The sequence below is a fragment of the Pinus tabuliformis genome, chromosome J (assembly GCF_031772625.1).
Source record: "Pinus tabuliformis cultivar Carrire ecotype Pingquan chromosome J, CPIR1, whole genome shotgun sequence".
NCBI lineage: Eukaryota > Viridiplantae > Streptophyta > Pinopsida > Pinales > Pinaceae > Pinus > Pinus tabuliformis.
Window position 1 is genome coordinate 394,088,198 of NC_142295.1, and position 25,314 is coordinate 394,113,511.

At 35.7% G+C, this 25,314-nt stretch overlaps 1 pseudogene; it reads left to right on the forward strand.

Moving 5' to 3' along the window:
* The first annotated feature begins 1,956 nt into the window (after nucleotides 1–1,956).
* LOC149227441 (large ribosomal subunit protein eL8y-like) lies at nucleotides 1,957–24,731 on the forward strand (annotated as a pseudogene).
* The last annotated feature ends 583 nt before the right edge of the window (nucleotides 24,732–25,314 follow it).

Below are 25,314 nucleotides of genomic sequence, written 5' to 3' on the forward strand. Positions count from 1 at the left end.
AACTAATGCCCAAGAATTGGCACAATGGAAGGAATGTGTGGCTAGAGCAAGGAGGATTCTTCTAGAGAGAGATCGAGACCACATTGTCTCGAGTCTCCATGGGAAGGAAACAACGTTTTCAATGTGGAAAACATTGAAGGATCTATATCAGAACAACAGTGATCAGAGGAAGCTAGTGCTGAAAGATAAGCTTCGGAAAATCAATTGTGAAAAGGGCAACACGGTCTCTACATATCTAAACAAGCTCACCACCTGTAGGGATGAGCTTGGAAGTGTAGGAATCACGACAGCCACTGATGACATGGTGAGTCTTGTTGTCCTCGGTCTTCCTAAGAGCTTGCATAGCTACCAAGCCTCAGTAAATGAAAGAGAGAAACTGCCAGATTGGGAACAAAAGTGGTTGGATCTGATGCAAGAGGAGATAAGGAGAAGCACTAGAGATGGTTATTCATCAAAACATGATGATGAAGAAAATCTAGCCTTAGCGAGTAAGGCGAGGAAAGGGAAAGGGAAGGCTTCCCATTCCAAATTGATTTCTTCCCATTGAGAGAAGGGGAAGGTACTAAAGTAACGAGTGAATATGGATGAGGCACCTCAGGTTCAATAACCTCAAGTAATAAAATTCCTAACTCAAATGTTTTTTATTTTATCTTGATTATGATTTTGACCAAGTCAAAATGTTAAATATTACAACATCTCTACCATACTAGAATTGAGAGCATGTCGTACACAACAATTAATTGATAACATAATATATTTCCTTTTTTTTTCAAATTAGTTTATAAATATAATTATTTAAAATATTTTTTGGTAAAATGGAAATATTTGGTTATTTTAATTATATTTAAAAAAATTATTAAAGAAATTAACATATTTACATCATAAAGCATTCCCCTTTGAAATCAACTCCCCCAACTGCCACTGTGTAATGATCTGCACCATTCGACTAGACAATTGGAAATTTTAAGTCCCTTAGATTAATAGTTAAGAGAAAAAAAAAAAACCTTAATAGTTAAGTTAAAATGGGCGTTCTCCAACATTTTTACAACATTATCTTCATGGTTTTTTCGTCTTGGTGACCAAGAAAAACCACAAGGAGTGTTATGATTTCGACGGTGCTTTCAACTTCAGTTTGAGGATGCAGGCTTCAAATTCAGTTTAAGGTTACAGGGTAAGGAAAGTCGAATCCTTCATTCATGCAATATTTTTTCCTTATGCACAATGCTTTGCAACTTCTGCAATGCTTAATAGGGGGGGGGGGATTTGGGTTTTTTTATTGCATTCATTTGCTTCGGTAGGCTGCAAAACTCTTCAAAGAAGGTTCAACAATCCTCTCATTAGATTTGAGTTAATCTGCAATCTTCGTATCTAATGATGCCTGTCATGGATTTTAACTGGTTTTTTTAATGGCAAAGATTGTTGTAATTTTGACACCCATTGAAGTAATTTTTCCCTTTATTTTTTGTTGGGAATGGTAGGATTTGAGAGAGAACTTTATATGTGTACTATTCATCAGATTCTCTGATGTTTAAATCTCTTTGGCTATGAGGTTGGTCTTATATATCTCTTCTAAGTATTTTTTTTCTGGTTTTGGGATGGAGGATACAGAAGTGGTTGCATCTTCTGTATTTGATGAACAAAGTTGCTCTGGTATTTATGCATATAACTACTTTTCTTGGAATATTTTCAATTATGGTCATTTGCATCCACTGAGGGTTGGAGCAAATTTCTCTACAACATGGTTCTGAGCATTGAACTTCAAGCTAATTGACAACCTTTCCTATAACAAAACCATGTTCCTTTCTGGGTTTATGCTTGCTAAATGATTATGAAATAGCTCTTTTCCAAGATTTAAGCCCTCATTGTCTTTAGTTTAGTACCTACAATGAGGAGTCCACTAGATTCAATTATAAAAAAATTAGGGTAGTTTTGGATTCCTTCTATGATCCAGAATGAATGACGTGGTTCAAGTCTACTCAGGTTTCTTATGTTCAACACCACAGGTAATGGTTTTCTTTATTTGTTTCAATTTATCCTAGTTGGTTTATGAACTAAAGGAATGTAACCAATGTAATTTCTGCTTTCAGTCTGAGTGACTGCAGAGCGGCAGACCTTACCAGTGAAGGAGGAGAACTTGCCAAATTTCCAACCCCTGTTGCTCCGGGTTGGTTTCTGAACCTATTTTGAAAAAAAACTTGCTATTAGAGTTTTCTAAGCTCGAAGAATATTTTCTTCTGCATTAATCATTATGGGTTCTTTTTCTTTGCATGTTGAGTTTCTAGTACTGCAACCTTGAGGGCTTTGAAGGAAATGGCCACGACCTTCCTCCATCTCAGTCTTTTTTTCTTTGTTCTTCTTGTCATTACAATCACACAGTGCATTAAAAATTCACGTCGTCCTGCTACAGATGGGAAGAATAACTACGGGAAAGGGCTTCCTTAATTTCTCAAACTTCTACTATTTATGCAGCTCGCTCTTCCCGAGGTTTTATAATTTACGAAGTTTCGCTGTTATTGCTTGTTTTGTTTTTTCGCCCGGCTATACATAAACTTAGCTATAGTCTTTTTCCCTGTTTTCAAATGGGTTCCAACCATGAAGCTTCTATGGCTCAGGGTTATATTGTCTACTTTTAATTCGCATGTAATAATCCATGGGGAAGAATGAACCCATTTTTTTTTGTTACCTAAATTATAATGGAAGGACTAAGCCCTCTCGAGGGTTTTTGTTCAATTATTCGACTTAATGTTTTCATCTAGATGGAATTTAGCTAACTATAATTTCTGACTACTCGTAGTTTAATGATGAAATTATGTAAAAGAGAAAATGACTTTTGCTTGTTTTATTTATAGTACATTCATAAGTCTGCAATGAACTAGAACTACTTTCTTTCTTTTTAATGAAACTTAACATGATTTAGCTATCAACTTCTATTCTTGTTTCAGAGTTTTAACTTGTAAATTAATTTGGAGTTTATTACAGTGAGTAAAATGTTTCCTCTTTCCATAAGTTTTGTTTCCTAAAATCCGTACAAAAATAACTTGAAGAGTAATCATTATTCTTTTTCTTCACTCTCTGCTCTTCCTATGAATCAATTAAAATTGGTTGAGGTCCTGAAGGCTTGCACCCCCCATGCACAAACCTAAATTACTTTTTCATCATATACACCAGGAAAAATTTGTAATTCCTTGTACTGGCCATGATTGATAATAACACAAGGTCCATCTTAACTCATGATTTGAGATGTGTCCTGCTGAACTTGCAAGCGAGGAGGGTTGGTCTGGTAAGGTCTTAACTAAGCTAGTTATACAATGTCTTTAAAAATCTTAATTGAGCTTAGTTAAAATGCTTGTAATGAGGTCAAGCTCAACTTAAGAAGGTATGGTCCACCTGTTTTCCCAGCCAGCAGTAACTCCCATCCAGCTGGATTCAGCCATCGTGTATTCATTTCTTGTTCCAACACTAGGCCAACAAGCAAAACCTTGAGATAGATATTCATGCTTAAGCTTGAAAATGACTAGTAAGGCATACAGGTAATTGGAAGTCTTCAAGAGCACAATGAAAAGAAGAGCTAAGTCTTCTGACACATGGAGGAGGTTCATGTGGATCAGATCATCTAATGATGTTATGGACCAAATTTAGAGTATATTCCATCCTAACTAAGTGTGTGCAGGGCTAAAGGTCTAGATCTGGTAAGTCATGAGGAAATATATAGACCTACCCTCAATTCCAGATAGTGATGAGTGTTCGAGATGGAGAATGCATGCAGGCAACAATGTTTATGAATACGGTGTAGAGAACGAGTTGAGAACGAAATATGGGAGCGCTCAGGACACTCACCCAAGAAAAGAAGGCCCAAGACGTATTCACTCTGACCCATTCAAGATACTCTATATCTATCTAGACCGATATATACTGATCTCTATCTCAATACTCTACCGATCGATACTATAATCTCTACACCTATAGATAGATCTATCTAAATATCTAGAATCAATCTCTACATAGCTAAAATGGCTACATAATCCATGTTCATTGTACTGCCCCTCTCATCTCTACCGATGTGGGACTGCCAATATGTGAAAGCCATAATTCATCCTTCGTCCAATCCAATGTCGTAAATGCGGTATAACTCACTCATAAAGTAAAGGTAAGAGTAAGGTTGTTGATTGGTCCTGATTACTTGGTTATGCTTGAGCCCAAGAAACATCCTATTAAGGTACTAGTATCAAATTTCTCTTTAGATGAGTGAAAAAGCATTCAGATTGACAATTAAAAAAATTTAAATATGGTTTTGTGCATCTATGTATTCTTTTGCATGGTACATGTAAATATGGTTTTGGTCATCTCTATAGTCTTGTGCACAATATATGTGCATTTTGCAGCCTAGTAATCATAAGGTCCTAACTAACTAACTGGTTATACTTCAGCTCAGGGAAGGTCCCAGTAGAGTTACAGTATCAAATTCTTCATGAACAGGGCACAAAACTATAAGGATTGTCATTTTAAGAAATGTGATTTCTCATGCCTATCTAAATATGGTTTTTGGGCATCTCTGCATTCTTTTGCTTAGTATGTGTGCATTCTATAGTGAAGTAGTCGAACATTTTTGGTTTTTATATATACAGACATTAACACAGAGATCCATATTTGGTTTTAACTTTTTTATGTACACGCAAATTAACACAGAGATCCATCTTAACTTAAGATTTGATGTGTCTTGCTAATCTTGCAGGCTAGGAGGGTTGGTATAGAAAGGTCTTACCTAAGCTAGCTCTATAGTGTCTTGAAAAATCTTAATTATGCTCAGTTAAGATGCTTGTCATGAGCTCAAGATCAATCGAAGAAGGCATGGTCCTAATTAATTGGTTATACTAGAGCTCAAGAGAGATATCAGTAGTGTCTTAGTATCAAATTCCACCTTCACTGAGATCAAATGCATTGAGATTCACATTTTAAAATATTTTAAATATGGTTTTGGGCATCTTTGTAATCTCATGCACAATATATATACATTATGCAGCCCAGTACTCAAACCCTTGTGTGGTTTTCTGTATATGAACAAATTAACACAAAGATCCATAATAGGAGGGTTGGTCTCAATGTTCTTACCCGATTTAGATTTTCTAAGGGACGTATTGACATGAAAGATCTTACTTGACTCCGTTAAGGTCCATGTCATTAGTTGGAGCTTAATTCATTAAGTGTCCTTGTCCCTCTCAGCTAAGGTCCTCCCTCACCTGGTCTTAGTGTCAAATTCCTAATCAATCATGAGAAAATTATTTGGGCAGATATATGATCAAGGCACAGCCCTACAACAACCATCGAGAAAGACAAATCAGTTTACACAGATATGTTCAAGCACATAAACTACAAATCCCCATAGGGCTTTTTGAAGGTCTCCATATGTTTCCCCTGTTGTTTCCGGCCTCTCATCTAGTAAGGATATGTTCAACTTTTATAGTCTTAACTATTGTTGTGTGTTTTTCTATGGTCAGATTTGTTTGAAACATTCTCCTTTGTAGCATTCCCAGGCAAAGCTTGTAATAGCCCCGACGAGAGAAAGAAGATTGCTACCTACAAAAGGTCACCTGTGTCAAACAATCCCAGAGTTGCAAATCCATAGAGGCATATGTAGAGCTCATTTGACAGCACTCAATCACATGGGTTTTGGATCCCCTCTTCTTGGAACTAGATATTCATGTGCATTTCCTTCATACTAGGTTGAACTACTGTTGTAGATTCACACTTATTTCACAACAATTGTATTACCAATGAGTATGCCCTTCATATTACCTTCAATTGTTGTTAAAGATTCACACTTATTTCACAATTACTGTACTACTACTTCTTCATTAGTTCACTTGTTAGCTTGTCATGGAGTTGATTCATTCAGCTCGGGAAGAATCCATATTGAGGCTAAGCCTTCAAGTTGTATTTCACAAATCCCTAGTCATACTATACAATCTTGAGTAGGTTGTCAAGAATCATCATACATGACTACAAGCTACCACTGATTACAAATTTTCTTTTTCTATCTATCTATGCTCTTTATTTCTTAATGATTGGTGGTTATGTTGGATTTAATTTTACTAGTCTTTGTTCATTTCTTAAAACATTGTAATGTTAATTCATACGAAGTTTTAGCTACCAGTGCCAGTGTCGAAATTACAATATGTGTGTTCATATCACGTTATTTGCATACCTGTATAACATTAAATATAATGAAGCTAAACAAAGTACATTTAATGGTGTATTTAGTCGTAAGGATTTATTGGTTTCGATTTTTTTTAGTTTTACAATAAAATTTCAGCATTTCAAATGCAGATTTCCAAAATATTCCAAAATTTAAAAATCTAAGATATTCCAAAATTTAAAAATGCAGGATGAAGTAAACGGTTTCGCATAACTTCTATCTATTAGAACCATAAACTATTGATTAATATAATTAGTATAATTACTAATAAAATTATAAAAATAGAAACATTTAATGGTGTATTTAGTCGTAAGGATTTATTGGTTTTGATTGTTTTTAGTTTTACTATCAAATTTCAGCATTGAAAATGTAAATTTCCAAAATATTCCAAAATTTAACACAGAGATCCATCTTAACTTAAGATTTGGTGTGTCCTACTAAGCTTGCAGGCTAGGAGGGTTGGTTTGGAAAGGCCTTACCTAAGCTAGCTCTACAATGTCTTGAAAATTCTTAACTTTTCTCTAGATTCTTGTCATGAGCTCAAGCTCAATTGAGGAAGGTATGGTCCTGATTAATTGGTTACACTTGAGCCCAATAAAGATGCTAGTAGCATCTTAGTATCAAATTCCACCTTCACTGAGATCAAATGCATTGAGATTTACATTTGAAAAGAATTTAAATATGGTTTTGGTCATATTTGTAATATTGTGCATAATATATGTACATTCTGTAGCCCAGTAATCAAACCCTTGTGTGTTTTTTTATATATGAACAAATTAACACAAATATCCATAATAGGAGGGTTTGTCTCAATGTTCTTACCTGATTTAGATTTTCTAAGGAAGGTAATGACATGAAAGATATTATTTGACTCCATTAAGGTCCATGTCATGAGCTGGAGCTCAATTCATTAAGTGTCCTAGTCCCTCTCAGCTAAGGTCCTCACCATGTATTAGTATCAAATTCCTAATCAACTATGAGAAAATTATTTGTGTAGAGATTTGAACAAGGTGCAACCCTACAACAACCATTGACAAAGCTAGAGAAGTTTACAAAGATATGTTCAAGCACACAAACTACAAATCCCCATATGGATTTTTGTAGGTCCCCATTTGTTTCCCCTAGTGTTTCCGGCCTCTCATCTGGTAAGGATATGTTCAAATTTTATAGTCTTCACTATTGTTGTGTGTTTTTCTGTGGTCAAAGTTGTTTGAAACATTCTCCTCTGTAGTTTTCCCATGCAAATCTTGTAATAGCCCGGTTGAGAGAAAGAATACTACTACTTACAAAATGTAACACCTGTCAAATAATCCCATAGTTCGATATCCACAAAGATGTAGAGCTCATTTGGCAGCACTCAATCACATGGGTTTTGGATCCCCTCTTCCTGGAACTAGATATTCATGTGCATCACCTTCATATTAACTTGAACTAATGTTACAAATTCACATTTATTTCGCAATTGTATTACCAATGATTTTTCCTTTCATATTACCTTCAACTATTGTTACAGATTCACACTTAGTTCGCAATTACTACAATACTACTTCTTCATTAGTTCACTTGTCATCTTGTCATGGAGTTGATTCATTCATCTCGGGAAAAGTCCAAATTGAGTCTTAAGCTTTCAGGTTATATTTCTAAAATCCCTTTCGTCATACTATCCAATCTTGAGGAAGTTGTCAGGAATCATCATACATGACTATAAGTTGCCAGAGATTACAAATTTTCTTTGTCTATCTATCTACACTCTTTATCTTTTAATGCTTGGTGGTTATGTTGGATTTATTTTTACTGGTCTTTACTGGATTCTTAAAAGCCTATAATGTTAATTCATACAAAGTTTATTGTTACAAGTTATAATAACAGAGATTCTATTCTACAAATTTCTTTTCACATTACATTCTTTTTGTGGATATGGGTAAGCAATATGATCTTCCAGTAAAGAATAAATTCTTGTGTGTAGAGTCATTGGGTTTACTATGGTAATGATCGTAACATTTTGCAGTCTTTTGTTTATTGGCCTATGGTTTAGTGGTTGAGTGGTTGCGATAGGGAATCACCATGTTAATGACCCAATGTCAAACTTATATATCAAAGCCCTAAATTATAAGTTGGTTGAATTTTATGAGATTTATATGCAATATTAATTCAATAATTAATAAAAAAAATAGTGTGAAGCACCCTAAATCAACTTCTGTTTATACAGCGTTAGAATTTCAATTCTGCTACATCTCTACATCTCATTTAGATTTTCCCATTCCCATGTCATGATTGTTCCTCAATTTATGCCTTGGAGCGTTTCCTTTACAACATTTGGTGCAAATGCAAGTATAAATTTGCAATTGAAATTGACACTCAAACATTTAAAAGTTTATTTTTTCAAATTTAAGGATTGTGATAAGTTGTACTCTATTTATTACTAGCCTAGATCCATCTTAACCTCGGATCTATCAAGCGCAAGAGGGATCAAATTTCTCCAAGTGCAAACCTCATTTTTAGTGCAAAAATTCAAGAAAGGTTTGCACCTCAAGAGATTTGATCTCTCTTGATACTTGATAGATCTAGGTTTAAGATGGATCTAGGCTGGATTCAGTTGTGTACGATCATAAAAAATTTGTTGAACATCTAATTATTTAGATCATTTTAAATATGCTAAATATGTCTAAGATTAATTTGGTCAATTTAATTTTAAATTTTCTTAGCTACCTCAGTTTTTTGACATGTGAGAAACTATTAGTAACTTGAATGATAAAAAATGATGAAATAAAAATTTTGAGTGCAATGTGACAATGTAACAATGTCGAATGATAGAAAATGTGAATAATAAGAATGTAGTCAATTACAAACAATATTCTATCCAAATAAATTTGAAACTATTTTCTTCTACAGTTCTTATTGCCACGCCTATTAATTTTTCCATTTTCTCATATTGATCATATGAAAGAGTAGTTGAAACCATAGACTATTCAAATATTTAACTCAATCTACTATAGTAAACATCATACCTTGTCTTTGTTTCTTTCCAATATTAATAGTGGTTTTCTCCAAAGTCAATCATTGTGACTTATGGAGTGTTGAACCCCAAATAATTTTCAATGGTAGTTATTTTCTATTACCATGTTTGAATGCAAAGTGATTAACAATGTTGAATGATGGAAAATGAGAATAATAAGAATGTATCCAATTACAAATAGTTTACAATTTCAGGAAGAAAACACTTTGAGTAAGTGAACATTTTATTTAGGATGAAAATTCAAGTATTGTATTTATGGTTGAGTTAGTGTAACACATAATTCATTGCACGTTGTGAATAGGTTTTATGTGCTTATATTGAGAGAGAGTGTGTATGTTTTGGGGGTGAGAAGGAGAGACAAGGGGAGATAAAGATATGGATGGAAGGGGGAAGTGAGGGAAGAAGAGAGAGGAAAACATAAGGAGGGAGGAAGAGATATAGATATGGAGAGAGAAGTGTTAGAGAGAGAGAATGGGAAGAGAGAGGGAGGGGAAAAGGGAGGGAGAGATAAATAGATAGATATATAGATGTGGAGAGACTGTGTGTATGTTTGGGGGATGAGATAGAGAGATAAAGAACGAGAGACAATGGGAGATAGAGATATAAATGGAGGGGGTAGAGATTTTCTTACACTAAAATCAATGCACATTATTAATCTAATTACTTTGAAATTAATGTACATTATACATATAGTTGCATCAAATCAGAAATCAACATCTACACTAAAATCAATGCATCTAGTGCAAACAATCAAATAGGATTAGAAATCAACATTTACAATGAAATCAATGCATCTAGTGCAAGCAATCAAATAGGATTAGAAATAAATATCTACACATAAACGAATGCATCCAATGCAAGCAATCAAATAGGAGTATAAATCAACATCTACACTGAAATCAATGCATCTAATGTAAGGTATTAAATAGGATTCAAAATTGACATCTAAACTTAAATCAATGCATCTACTACAAGTGGTCAAATAGGATTAGAAATCAACAACTACACTGAAATAATTAAATCTATTTTAGTGAAAAACCAAAATATTCATGACTTTCTAAATCTAACTTCTATGTTTGTATTTGTCTATGGTGTTTCTCTTTCTTCTTCCCTCTCTCTCCACCTTCCATTCTGTGTTTATCTCCCTCCCTCACTCCTCTCTCTCCCTCCCCTCTCTCCCTCGTCTCTCTCTCTCCCTCTCCCTCCCTTTCTTTATCTTTCTCTTCTTCCCTCTCTCCCCGTACCATCTATATATATACCTCCCTTCATATCACCTTATTTGTCTCTCTATCTCAACCACCTAAACACATCTCTCTCTCTCTCTCTCTCTCTCTCTCTCTCTCTCTCTCTCTCTCTCTCTCTCTCTCATATCTAACTCTATTCCTCCCTCCCTCTCTTTGTCTCTCTCTTCTTCCCTCTCGCCCCCTCCATCTATATCTCTATCTCCCTCTGTCTCTCCTTATTTATCTCTCTATATCATCCCACAAACATACACACTCTCTCTCCATATCTATCTATATTTATATCTCTCCCTCTTCCTCTCCCTCTCTATCTCTTCCCATTCTCTCCTCCCTCTCTCTTCTACCCTCCCTACCCCATCCATATACATCTATATCTCCCATTGTCTCTCTATCTCAGCCCCCAAAAATACATGCTCTCTCTCTCTCTCTCTATATATATATCTCTCTCTCTTTCTCTCTCTCTCTCTCTCTCTCTACCTCTCTTTGCTACCCTCTCTCCCCCCTCTATCTATATCTCTATCTCCCCTTTTCTCTCTTTCTCACTCCCAAAACATACACACTCTCTCTCCATATCTTCCTATCTCACTCTCCCTCCCTCTTCCTCTCTCCCTCTCTCTCTCCCCCCCATGTCTCCCCCTCCCTCTCTCTCTTCCCTCTTGCTCTCCTCTCTCCCTCACCATCTCTCCCTTGTCACTCCCTCTCCCTATCTATCTTTCTCTCTCTATGTCTTTCTTCCCCTTCCAACTCCATCTCTCTCTCCCCCTCTCTCTCCCTTCTCTCTCATGTCCTCTCTCTCTTCATTCCTCTTCCCCCTCTTCTCTCTCTTGTCTCTCAAGTCCTCTCTCTCTTTCTTCCTCTCTCTCCTTCTTCCTCTCTCTCCCTTTCTCTCCCACCTCCCGCCCATCACACACACTCTCTCTCCACCCTCCAACTCTATCACTATCTCCCTCCCTCTCTCCTCTCTCTCCCCCCCTCTCTCCTTCCATATCTATGTCTCCCTGTCCCTCTCTTCCCCTTATTTCCTTATCACTATCCTCTCCTTTTCTCTGTCTTCCCTTGTCTCCTCTCTCCCCCATCCATCTTCATCTCTCCCTTGTCACTCCCTCTCTCTCTCCACCTCTATCTCTCAATCTCTTTTTTCTTCCCTCCCTCTGTTCCCCCCTCCAAATCCATATCTCTATCCCTCCCTCTCCTCCTCTCACTCCCCTCCTCTCTATCTTCTTTCCTTTCTCTCCATGTCTCTCTCACCTCTATGTCTCTCTCCCCCACTCTATTCCCCATTCATCTCACTCTCTCTCTTAAATATGATCACATTGTATTGCATTTAAGAAATTATCTAAATTAAAAAACATAATTGGTTGTAAAATATTAAACCTATATTTTGGATCAATCATGTCAAAAAAAATTCAATAATAAAAAAATTAAAAGAATCATGCACTATCTTTCCTGTACCCTTGTTAGTCACTTTGATTTCTCTCTTTGCTTGGATCCTTAGTTAAGATGCATCTATCCTGGTTTTTTATAATATTTTCACATATGTATATACAAAATTATTCTCAATTTTAATTTATTAAAATATCTATGGGAATATTTCTAGTAGTCTTGAGGATGGAGGGTTTAGAGATACCTCAAAATTAATTATAACCTATTTGCTTTTAGATTTAATTATGCAGTAAGGCGTTCCTCTTTGAAAACAATCCCCCCAACTTCCACCCTATACTATTTTGCGCCATAAGATCAAATGTTAGACAATATTCATTCCTCTTTGAAAACAATCCCTCTAACTGCCACCTTGTACATTTTTGCACCATCAAATCAAATGTTAGACAATTGAAAATTTGTACACTGTCTGATAAATACTTAGTAGTTGCGAAAATGGAGGGACACTACATAAAATAGATGTTATAGACATATTTGGGCACATCAACCCCAACTTATATTTCTATGTATTGGGGTTCATCAACCACTAAAATAGTTGTTTTATGCCCTAAAGGAACTAAGTCATCTGAATGCCTCATTCCCCAAAAGTTCCATCTCAAAATCATCCAGAAAGTGCCTAAAATGAATCATTGTTGAAATCCCTGTGTTAGGGTGCTATGCATAGCAGGTGCTACATTGTCAAAGTGCCATGCATCATAGTTTGGCCCTCTAGTAGGTGCGACGGGTGAGGTAGGACAAAATTTCAGGAGAGTTTGAGATTTGGTTGCTCATGGAAACTTCTAGAAATGTTTCCTGTGCCATTTTCCCCTCTGAATTTGCCAAAGGATGACTAAGGGAATTAGGAAACCACCTACAATTCCCCTCTTTCATGGAACCAATTCCTAAAAGTAGAAAGGCATTCATCATCCCCATTGATGACTCAACCTCCTGCAATCATCTATAAAAGGATCTCTCATCCAAGAGATCATAAGGCTGAAGTATTCTGAGTTGTAAGGAAGTATTGCTAGTTTCAGTATTGAGGAGAGAGCATTGTGTTATTGTTGGTATGTTCTTGCTGATTCATGAGGTGAAGAAGGCTGGAAGTTGGGAGGATGGCACTGGATCACACTTCTTATGGGTTGTAATTCTCCTTGCTATCAATAAAGTTCTTCAAGATTTTTCCCAATTGATTATGTTAAGTGTAAATGCATTCATTTGTTTATTCTGATTCTATGATGTTTATGCTGTGATGAATCATTATTCTTTGACAGGTCTTTGTTTCTATAGCTATGCAAGTACTCTCCAAGCGTGTTAAGTACAGGGAGGAGTTATGAGATCAGTCAAAGGAGAGGGAGATCAAGTGAGGATTCAAGTGAAAGTTACAGGTTGGTCCCTCATAATCTCTTTCTTATCTATCACTCATAGGAAAGATAGTGAATTACTTTGATTGTTGTTTCTAGGTTAGCTACAACCTGGAGGGCTAGCATTTCTTAGAAATACTAGTTTTCCTAGAAACAATAGCCTAAACAGTTACGGAAAAAATGTATACATCCCTTCCTCCCTCAGACGTAAATAGATAATTCCTTTTAGCTTTGATTTTCTAGAGAATTAAAATCTCTACAGAAATGAAGGAGGGTTATTGTTGGAGGTATTATTCTATGCCATTGTCTAAGTTTTCATAGTCAAAATCCTATGGCGAAATGAGCATTGAACACAAAACCTCTGAAATTTGTGGAGCCTTCCTCCCTTAGACACAAATAGATAATTAATTTAAGCTTTGAGTTGCCAGAGAATTCAAATCTCTACAAAAACAAAGGGGGAACTTGCGTCAATATTTTCCACTGGTGAAGGTCTATAATATTTGTAATTTTATTTATTTGTTTTAATCTTTTGTAATTATTTTGAAGGAGAATCAATTATTCGTCATACCAGAAGGTTCTTAGGCCCAGTGTAGGCACAACGATGACTTTCCCAGAGTTAATGATAGTGACCCATGAAGTGATGAGGTTTATCTGTGAATGGACATTGTGGATCACACATGTTTGCAGGAAGTAATTTGTTCTAGGCAATCTGCATAATAATCTTATGACAACACTGAAGCATACATGATACCATTGACGTTACTCAAATATGCAGGTGGGAACATAAAAGTTTTTCATAATGCACAAATCATTCCCTCTATATCTGCTCCCACAGAAAAAGAATTATTACTTTCATCAAAATCCATGATCTCTATTTTTTTCTTATGCACACAGATTGCGAATTTGATGACTTAATAAATCAAAGAAAAATTCAAAATGCAATGTCGTTCTTCGAGCTTGATTCCTACCATGTAGCGAAAGCCCAGAGCTTTGTATATGGAATGAAACTTTAATTCTGTAATTTCAACCATTTTTCCACTATATTAGTAATATTGTCTGAGATTATTTCCATGTTTGTTATTATTAACTAGCCAACTATAACTATAACAACATGAACAATTAGTTATGAATCTAAATATGGGGCCTTTTTCATCAAATATAAGCCTAACTCTATGAACATAGGAACCATCATAACATATTTTCAATTTGCAAGATGTGTTTTGTTTGAAAATATCAATGCATTTTTAATTTAATATGTATGTGCATGTTGGATGTTCTTTATTTTTTCATATAGTTTACTTAGGTTTACAACGATTAGTTTTATTTAACAACTTTAATACATTTCTAACCATTAATATGTATGTGCATATAGTACTATTTCTTAGTCTTTTTTAAGTATGATTTATGTTTATAGTTAAGGTATTTTTAATTTATAATGTAATTAAAGTATTAAAATATTAATTTTGTCCTGATGCAATGTGATTTTTTCAAGAAGTTTTTTCTTAAATCATGAATCACAAAAACCTCTCATCTGAGTATTAAAATATGATTAATATTTTTCTTTATGATTAGTTTATGGGGGATTGAAGTTTGGCTTGCGGTTATTAGCCAACATTCATTGAAATTTTATAATAATAATAAAAAATTAATATAGTTATTGAAGGATGGATTTCATCAATGTGCAACTATAAAAAATAAATCATATTTATGCATTAATTTACAATAAACATCAAAACATGGTATATGTCAAATTGTTGAAATTAAAAAAAAATCATTTACTTTATATCAATATTATTACTAAAGTAATGGTAAAAGGAAAGATTCAAAACAAAGTATGCATAGTTAGGAGAAAGGTTTACTCTTTATACCTAGGGCAATGCTTAGAAAAAATGGAGGGGGTTGATGTGAGGTTGTAACTCTCTAGGTATTTCCTTCCTAAGTCACCAAAAATATTATCTCTAGTTTAAAGTCTAACATCAAGGAGGAAGTCAATGCGATGATTTTAGCTTTATGCATTTTTCTTTTAAGAAACAAATTAATGGGCACTACTTTTTTGTCATTGCTGGCATCTAAATTTGTTTGAAATGTGCAATATTAATTCTTATTAATTAGATTTTACGACAACAGTTGTAGATGGAAAAAGCTCTATTTTTCAGAGCTTAAAGTATGTATCTTCTCAAGGTCCAAGTCCAACAAGGTCAATGCCTTGTCAACGCGGTAAATTCATTACAAAAGGGAACCCTATCTACATAGGAAATTGCATAGTGAGGAAGACTAGTGAAGTTGATTAGGATCACCCTTGCCTACTATCTGACCAACACTCATGCAATCATTTTGACTATATTGTGACCTATTTATATCACTTGTATATCTCTGAGAACTATCACAGACATAGGGAAAAAAATTTAAGGCTAGTGAACTATTTCCCTACTGATAGACTGAAGTATTTCCAACTTGTCTGTTTTAGGATTGAGAGTCCAAAATCACATTGTTTGAATGAAACTAGTAGTTTCTTTCTGGTGTTTGCTCATAAATTTCTGCATTGTTCTCCAAATTATCTGCATTAGAAATCCTAGTAAATCTATTGATGTGAAAAACCTCTTGCTGCATAAGCTTCCCTTTCTCGCATGAATCGACATTTGGATCTTTCTTGCTCCATAAGCTTCTCTTTCTGGCATGAATTGACATTTGGATCTTTATGTTGGAATGACATAGTTGTGTCTTTGTTTACCTCATCTGGGTGATATAATGGATCCTCCCCTTTTTGAGCATGACTACCCAGTTGCTCCCTTTCTAAATGCATTATATGCTCATTTTTGTTCTTGTCATGCCCTTTGTTGGAATTTACTCAAAACTTCTTATGTTGAGTTCCTTGTGCTTCACTTTTTCTCCAACAACTCTGCTCCTTGGATGTGAGCTGGAAGATTCAGTCAAATTCAGTTTTAGAGTCACCTTGGTGTTTTTTTTCTCCTAGATTTTTATGTTTAAACATAAAATGCATAAGAATATTGATTCTCAAAACAATTGTATCCTATGTTCCTCAACAAATTATTTTTATAAGATTTAACATAGCTCTTTCTTTTTGGGGTATTCCTATGTAATCCTCCAACAAATTATTTCTTCTTCTCAGTCATGATAAGGAATATTTGTGTGTGTGCAGAGTAAAGTTGAATTAGTAGTCATTTCACATGATGTTGATCCAATTGAGTTGGTAGTATGGCTTCTTGCACTTTGTAGAAAAATAAACATCCCATATGCAATTGTTAAGGCCAAATATGTCTTGGAGGGGTATGTATATTTATAATCTTTGTTAACTATTTTTGTTAAATTGTAAGTAATATGTGATTACTTCTCATGGGAAACTGATATGTAGAGCTTTTGCACTAAGAATTTTTTTGTTGCAGATTGTGCACAAAAAACAACAACAACCTTGTGCCTGAATTTTGTGAAGAACGAGGACAAGAAGGAATTTAGCAATATTGCCAAGGAAATAAAGGTGTGCATAAGCTATTATAAGTCATTATTCTTTATCTTTCCAAGCTAGAAAGGAAAATCTAAATCACATGCATTCGCACCAACCTACTATATAATAGTATAGGGAGCATAGTGGATGGGCTTGATTTTATGATGTCATTTCCCCTAGAAAAAATCAAACTCGATCACCTCTGTAAAACTATAAAAACACTTGACTAACAACAACTATTGTACAAGAAACTAATGTGTAAACATCCTTTAAAACTGAATTATAGAATTAAAAGAAAACCAAAAATTATTAACAACAACTAATTTGATTTTTGTAGTTGTTTGGCCATAATTAGAAAGCTTCAATGATGAGGGAATGTGAGCCTAACTTGTTGGTGAATTTGACTATTTGTGAGCTTGATTCATATTCATAAAATATGACTTAGGAATATGTTAACGTGGCCCATCAACAAAGCCGAACAGAGTTTGACTCAAGGGTAAGCTTTCAAGATATTTTCATACTCATAATAGCAAAGAAAAATGTTAAAACACCTGGAAATAGATCCTTTCAGTTCATATTTATTAAGTAGAGTATCTCAATCAATTCTATATTTTGTTGAATTAATTGGGTAACATATGAATATGGTTTTATTGATGATTACCATATAATTTTCTTTTGACCAATGTTTGACAAATATGAGAAATAGTTGTTGTGCATGTTTTTTATCATTGTGCTCAAATATAGATCATTGTGTAGCAACATTATTTTTTTCCAAGACCACCTTGAAGTAGAATTTTTCTGCTTTTAAGTATTTTTGGTATTTTAGTTATGAATGAATTATGCTTTTTTTCCTTTTATTTTGAAATGATCTTTAAAGGACTGATGTATATTGTTAGAGTAGATAGAGTAGTTGTATCTTTTATTTTCTATTGTCTGTGGTTGTTTTTTACATTGTGTATTGGTTGATCCCTTTCACTTATACTTTTTGTTTTAATGTAGTTGTCAACCTTTTCAAGATGATTAAAAAATATAGGCCAGAAGATAAAGTTGCAGAGAAGGAAAGGCTTATGAAAAAATCCTAGTGTCATGCAGAAGGGAAAATTGTTGTGTTTAAAATAGCAACAGAAAATGCTAAATATAGAAATGGTAAAAATAGCATTGCTATAAATAGCATTTCGAGATACATTCCAATTTTAATTAGAACCTGAACTAAAATTGAGAATTAAAATTCGAATTTGATCTTAGCAGTTGTTTGAAAAATAATTAATTAATTCATCTTGAGTTAATTGGTTGGAGAAAATCAAACATGAAGTCTATGTTAAGACATGCAGTAGTTATCCCATTGATTGAGGAAGTTATCCCTTAATTAAGGAGATCAGGATGAGTTGTACTTTGAGCTGTAAATAGTTAGCTCAGTTAACTGAATTAAGTCCAGTTAGATTAGTTCCAACGGTTTGTGGAATTGATTGTGAGTTTAGTTAGTTAATGCATGCATGCATGTAACTTGTGTACTTCAGATAACTGAATATTCTCTCATAAATAACTCATGCATGTCAGTTTAGTCAGAGACCCAGTTGAGATCAAAGGATGGGACAGTGTACTATCAGTTGCAGGAATATTCCCTTGACGATATCTCTTGCATGCAGAAGGAATTCATTCCTTTAGGATTGCGCAGTGATTTTTGAGTTTGGTGAGTTGTTTGAGAGGTGAATTCACACAGATGGCAGCCACAGGACCCAGGAGAAACTGCAGAAGGAAATAGGAGGCTTGGAGGACTGAAGGAAGGCATATCTTGTGTCTATTATGTCTATGATCAGCACTGAGGGATTGTACTCAGAGTTGGATAGCTTGTGAGATAAATCTTTGTGTAATCCGGAGATATTTCCACTTGTATGATATTACAGATAGCGAGGTTTTTAGCTGAGGCTTTCCCTAGAGTATTCTTCTGTGTTCATGTGTGATTGATTTCTCATTCTCTGTTATATGTGTTCTATTTGATCTTGCTCAAAATCGATTAAGCTTCCGCAAGTTTGTTTGTAGAAGTAGATCAAGTATTTTGCTTTAGTATATTGCATTATCAGGTGAACTACAATGATAAATTCTACATGGTTTCAGAGCAAAGGCATTCAAAACAGAGAACAATATATAAAGAAGGGAGAAGTTCAAACTTTGAAGTTCCTAATTATAGAAATTGAATTCTTATCATGACTCAAATTTCACCAATGGCATTCAACAGTTTGAGACTCGAGTATGCCCTAGATGGCAGCTCGAATTATATAGCCTGGAAGGATCACATGGAAGTGGTATTAGAGGACAATTGTTTGAAGGACTTCATTAATCAAGAAGTCCCCAAGCTACCAGCAACTAATGCCCATGAATTGGCAAAATGGAAGGAATGTGTGGCTAGAGCAAGGAGGATTCTTCTAGAGAGAGATTGAGATCACATTGTATCGAGTCTCCGTGGGAAGGAAACACCGTTTTCAATGAGGAAAACATTGAAGGATCTATATCAGAACAACAGTGATCAGTGGAAGCTAGTGCTGAAAGATAAGCTTCGGAAAATCAAGTGTGAAAAGGGCGACACGGTCTCTACATATCTAAACAAGCTCACCACCCATAGGGATGAGCTTGGAAGTGTAGGAATCACGACAGCCACTGATGACATGGTGAGTCTTGCTGTCCTCGGTCTTCCTAAGAGCTGCCATAGCTACCAAGACTCAGTAAATGGAAGAGAGAAACTGCCAGATTGGGAACAAATGTGGTCGGATCTAATGCAAGAGGAGATAAGGAGAAGCACTAGAGATGGTTATTCATCAAAACATGATGATGAAGAAAATCTAGCCTTAGCGAGTAAGGCGAGGAAAGGGAAAGGGAAGGCTTCCCATTCCAAATCAATTTATTCCCATTGTGGGAAGAAGATTGACAAATCGAAAGTGCGATGCTTTCATTATCATGAGGTGCGCCATTATGTTTTGAATTGTCCACAAAAGAAATCCAATAAGGGATCCTTGAAAGGATTATATTGTGAGGCATTAACCTCGTAGTTCAAATTAGATTTCACCCTCCTCAAATGCATGGTTTCATCGATGGTGGGATGTGTTTGGTACCTGGATAGTGGAGCCTCATTCCACATGACTAACAAAAAGAGTTTTTTAAGTACCTTGGAGGAGAAGGGCCTCTAGATGCGCATAGATATGGGCGATGATGGAAAGTACTATGTTTCAGGTGAAGGCACAATTTTGTTTCAGAGGTAGCATAGAGCTCCTCTCACCATGACTAATGTAATGTATGTGCCTGGTCTAAAGAAGAACCTAGTATCCATCGCTATGTTGAAAGACAAAGGCTATGATGTAGTCTTTAGTAAAGGAATGGCATTCCTGAATCACATCGGCACTGGACAGACCAAGAGGATTGGGATTCAAGTAAAGAATCTCTACAAGTTGGAGGTAGATGATTGTGTTGCATTGAGTTACAAAGCAGAGTTGGTGCAAAGCAAAGATATTCGTGAGCTATGGCATAGAAGATTGGGCCACTTGCACCATGGGGCCTTGAAGATCATGCAACAGATTTCTACCGGACTTCCCAAGGGTAAACTGGAGCAAGTGGATACATGCAAAGGTTTTACCTTGGGTAAGTATGAAAAATCTATCCTTTCAAGATCGAGATAGTCGAGCTGGATCAATACTGGAGTGAGTTCATACATATGTGTGTGGACCATTCTCGAAAGCCTCCACTGCTAAACGAAGGTACTATGTTATTTTTATTGATGATTTTTCTCGTAGACGTTGGATCTACTTCAAGCAGAATAAGGATCAAACCTTCTCAAGGTTTTGTGAGTTCAAATCCTTGGTTGAGAAAGAATCTGGAAAGAAAATAAGGGCCTTGTGAAGTGACAATGGTGGAGAGTATGTCTCTCAATAGTTTAAGGACTTATGTGTAGAAGAAGGAATTAAACGGGAGTTGACGACATGCCATGACCCATAGCAGAATGGGCTGACTAAAAGGAAGAACATAACGATTGTGGGAGCAGCTCAGGCGATGATGCATGAACAAGGCCTACCACTTCATTTGTGGGTTGAGACATGCAATATAGTAGGATACTTGTAGAATAGAAGCCCGCATCGTATACTGGGAATGAAGACACCATAAGAGGCTTTTTCTGACAAGAGACTAGATGTGAGTCACTTCGGGATCTTTGGCTCATCGATATTTTTCCATGTTACCTAAGATGCCCGGAAGAAGCTAGAGTCAACAGCTGAGTTCGGGATACTTGTGGAGTACACTGATACACCCCACAATTATCAAGTGTTCTTGCCTACCAGTTTGAGGACAGTGGTATGCAGAGATCTGAAGTTAGATGAGCAGAAGGCCATGTGAGTATCCCTTGAGAGGGAGCTCAAGTTGCATGCAGAGGAGGAACTTTTGGTTCCTAAGGAGGAGGAGCCTCGGACTGATATGGAGTAGCTACATGTAGAGGATCTAGGAGTGGAGACATCCACTCATGCAGAGTCTTCCAGAGATGGGTGGAAACACTCAAGGGAAGTTGAAAGATTGATGATGGCTGTGAGAGAGAATGTGGGACAGCCATCTTCTCAACGTAGACAGAGGAGGTCACCCGAGTGGTACACTGGTTACATGGCCCTGGTTGGGGAATGTATATAGACTGAATCATCTTCCTTCGAGGAACCAGTGTAGCAAACAATCTGGATTGATGCTATGGTGGAGGAGTATGTCACCATAGTTTGGAATAGTTTTTGGGATGTTGTTCCAAGACTGGAGGACAAGTGAATGGTGAGTTCCCAATGGCTTTACAAGGTAAAGCAAGCAACTGATGGTAGTGTTGAGAAACATAAGGCAAGGTTTGTTGCCCATGGTTTCTCATAGGTCGAGGGATCGACTATGATGAGACTTTTGCTCTTGTAGCAAGGTACTCATCTATCAGATCGATGTTGGCACTATTAGCACAGATGGGTTGGAAGATCCATGAGATGGATGTGAAGACAACGCTCCTCAATCGTAAGATTGAGGAAGAGGTGTACATAGAGCAACCGAAAGGTTCTGAGACCTTCGATTGTGAGTCGCATGTGTGTCGACTCAAGAGAGCTTTGTACAGGCTGAAGCAAGCACCTCGTGCTTGGTACACCAGAGTCGACAACTATTTCACCGGGTTGGGCTTCATAAAGAGTGAAGCAGATGTGAACCTATACCACATCCTAGTAGAAGGTAAGCCATTGATCATTGTTCTTTATGTTTATGATCTGATATTGACAGGTGATGATCAGTTGATCAAGTCTTGTAAGGAGGACCTTGCAAGAGAGTTCGAGATGAAAGACATGGGTCTTATGCAATACTTTCTAGGCATGGAAGTGTGGCAGAAGGATGGGGAAGTGTTTGTGTCTCAAGGAAAGTATGCCAATGAGATACTCAGGAGATTCCACATGGAGAAGTGCAAGCCCATGTAGACTCCTCTGGCAAGTAACTGGTGGAAGGAGGATGCCACTTCAGGTGAGGTAGTAACTGCTACTATTTATCAGCAACTTGTGGGTTCATTGATGTATTTAATAAACACATGACCAGATTTGTGCTTTGCCGTGAACTAACTGAGTCAAGATATGGTTCAACCTAATAAGTTATTTTGGAAGGCAGCGAAGCATGTGCTGAGATACCTCAGAGGCACATCTCAGTATGGATTATGGTACAAATGGACAAAGGGAGTGAAGCTTCAGGGCTTCACAAATGTAGATTGGGTGAGGAGTCCATCAGATCAAAAGAGCACTTCAGGAGGAATTTTCAACCTTGGTTCAAATTCAATTTCTTTGTATAGCAGGAAACAAAGGTCAGTTGCACTTATCTCAGTAGAGGCTAAATACATGGCTACCAGTCAAGCAGCATGTGAGGTTATTTGGATGTGGAAAATTCTAGTTGGATTGTTTGATCAGAGGATGGATCCAATTGTGATCTATTGCGATAATCATAGGTGTATCAAACTCTCTAAGAATCCAGCATTTCATGACAGGTCCAAGCACATCAATATCCAACATCATCATCTTCGAGACTGTGTGGTGAAGACGATCATGTTGTTGCTATATGTTTCGACCGAGGAGCAGGATGCAGATAATTTGACTAAGGCATTGTCAAAATGCAAATTCGAGTTCCATAGATATAGGATCGGGGTGACAGATAATCCATTTCTTGTTGAGAGGCAGTGTTGGAAATAGAAACAAGAAATGTTAAATATAGAAATGCTATAAATAGAATTTCGGGATACATTCCAATTTTAGTTAGTCCTTGAACTAAAATTGAGAATTAAAATTCGAATTTGATCTTAGCAGCTGTTTGAAAAATAATTAATTAATTCATCTTGAGTTAATTAGTTGGAGAAAATCAAACATGAAATCTGTGTGAAGACATGCAACAATTATCCCTTTGATTGAGGAAGTTATCCCTTAATGAAGGAGATTAGGATGAGTTGTACTTTGAGTTGTAATTAGTTAGCTCAGTTAACTGAGTTAAGTCCAGTTAGATTAGTTCCAACAGTTTTTGGAACTAATTGTGAGTTCAGTTAGTTAATGCATGCATGCATGTAATTAGTGTACTTCAGATAACTGAATTTCTCCCATAAATAACTCATGCATGTCAGTTCAGTCAGAGACCCAGTTGAGATTAGAGGATGGGACATTGTACTATCAGTTGCAAGAATATTCCCTTGAGGATATCTCTTGCATGCAGAAGGAATGCATTCCTTAAGGATTGCGCAGTTATTTATGAGTTTGGTGAGTTGTGTGAAACGTGAATTCACACAAGTGGCAACCAGAGGACCTAGGAGAAACTATGCAAGGAAATAGGAGGCTTGGAGGACTAAAGGATGGCATATGTTGTGTCTGTTCTGTCTATGAGCAGCATTAACGGATTGTACTGAGAGCTGGATAGTGTGTGAAATAAAGCTTTGTGTAATACAGAGATATTTCCACTTGTATGATATTACACATAGCGGGGTTTTTAGCTGAGGCTTTCCCCATAGTATTCTTCTGTGTTCTTGTGTCATTGATTTCTCATTCTCTGTTATATGTGTTCTATTTGATCTTGCTCAAAATCGATTAAGCTTTCGCAAGTTTGTTTGTAGAAGTAGATCAAGTACTTTGCTTTAGTATATTGCATTATAATGTGATCAAAAGTGAGAAATTCTACATGTTGAAGTGAAGAAACCTATTGTTATGAAATATGTAATTAATCAAGTAACCTACCTAATTGAGCAAGTATTACAATTGTAATTGTAATTGTTTCTCTAATATGCATTTTAACAGAGCTCTTTGTTTTTGGGGTATTGTTATGTATTCCTCCAACAACTTATTTCTTCTTCTCAGTCATGATAAGGAATATTTGTATGCATGCAGATTAAAGCTAAATTGGTAGTCATTGCACATGATATTGATCCATTTGAGTTGGTAGTATGGCTTCCTTCACTTTGTAGAAAAATAAACATCCCATATGCAATTACCAAGGGCAAACATCTCCTTGAGGGGTATGCACATTTATAACCTTTATTAACTGTTTTTTAGCATGACAGAGTTCACATAATCTTGAATTGTAACTAATATGTGATTAATTTTCATGGGAAACTAATATGCCTTCTGCACTATGCAATTTTTTATTGTAAGTAATATGTGATTACTTCTCATGGAAAATTGATATGTAGAACTTCTACACTAAGCAATTTTTTTTTTGCAGATTGTGCACAAAAGAAAAAACAACCTTGTGCTTGACTTATGTGAAGAATGAGGACAAGAAGGAATTTAGCAATATTGTTCAGGAAATAAAGGTGCACATAATTTATTATAAGTCACTATGTTTTACTCATCAAACAATGCCACATAAAATCAAAATGATAAATTAGCTCTTCTTGCAGGCTAACTACAATGACAAGTTTGATGAGTATCAGTCACAATGGGGTGGTGGAATTACGGGAACCAAATCTCAGGCAAAAACAAAGGCCGAGGAAAAACTTTTGGCCAAGGAACTAGTAAAGAGGCTCGCTTAAGAATAAATCCTCAGAATATTTGTTCAATGTTGAAATTTTTATTGGATTGCCTCATGTAGTTTGTTGCAATTTGATTTATAGGTATATTAACATAATAAAGTTTGTACTAAGGAATTCTCTAAAGTCAATTTTAGCTTAAGGCTTAGAAAACTTGTCCATTTTTCAACTAGATTAAATTGTTGAGTAAACAATATATCATACACATTCATTGCCCTTATGCATTCTCTACAACTTTTTGTATGTTGTGATGATGATATCTTCATTTTGTCTTTTGTTATGTTATTTTTGTTGATATATATTGCTATATAATTTTAAGTGTGTACATTGTTTAAATACGCATGTAGCTATCTAATTTTGGTTTTGTGTGCCTTCTTTTCACGTGCTAAGAACTATATACTCAATCTTGTAGCACGGGTTTATATGAACTTTCATATATTTTAATTTTTGCACTATGGTAAAAGTATCTAAATTGATGACATTTTCCTTTCTAACAAAAGTATCTCCATTGAATGAAATTTTCCTTTCTAACAAAAGTATCTCCATTGGATGACATTTTCCTTTTTAATGTTTTAGAATTTCTTGG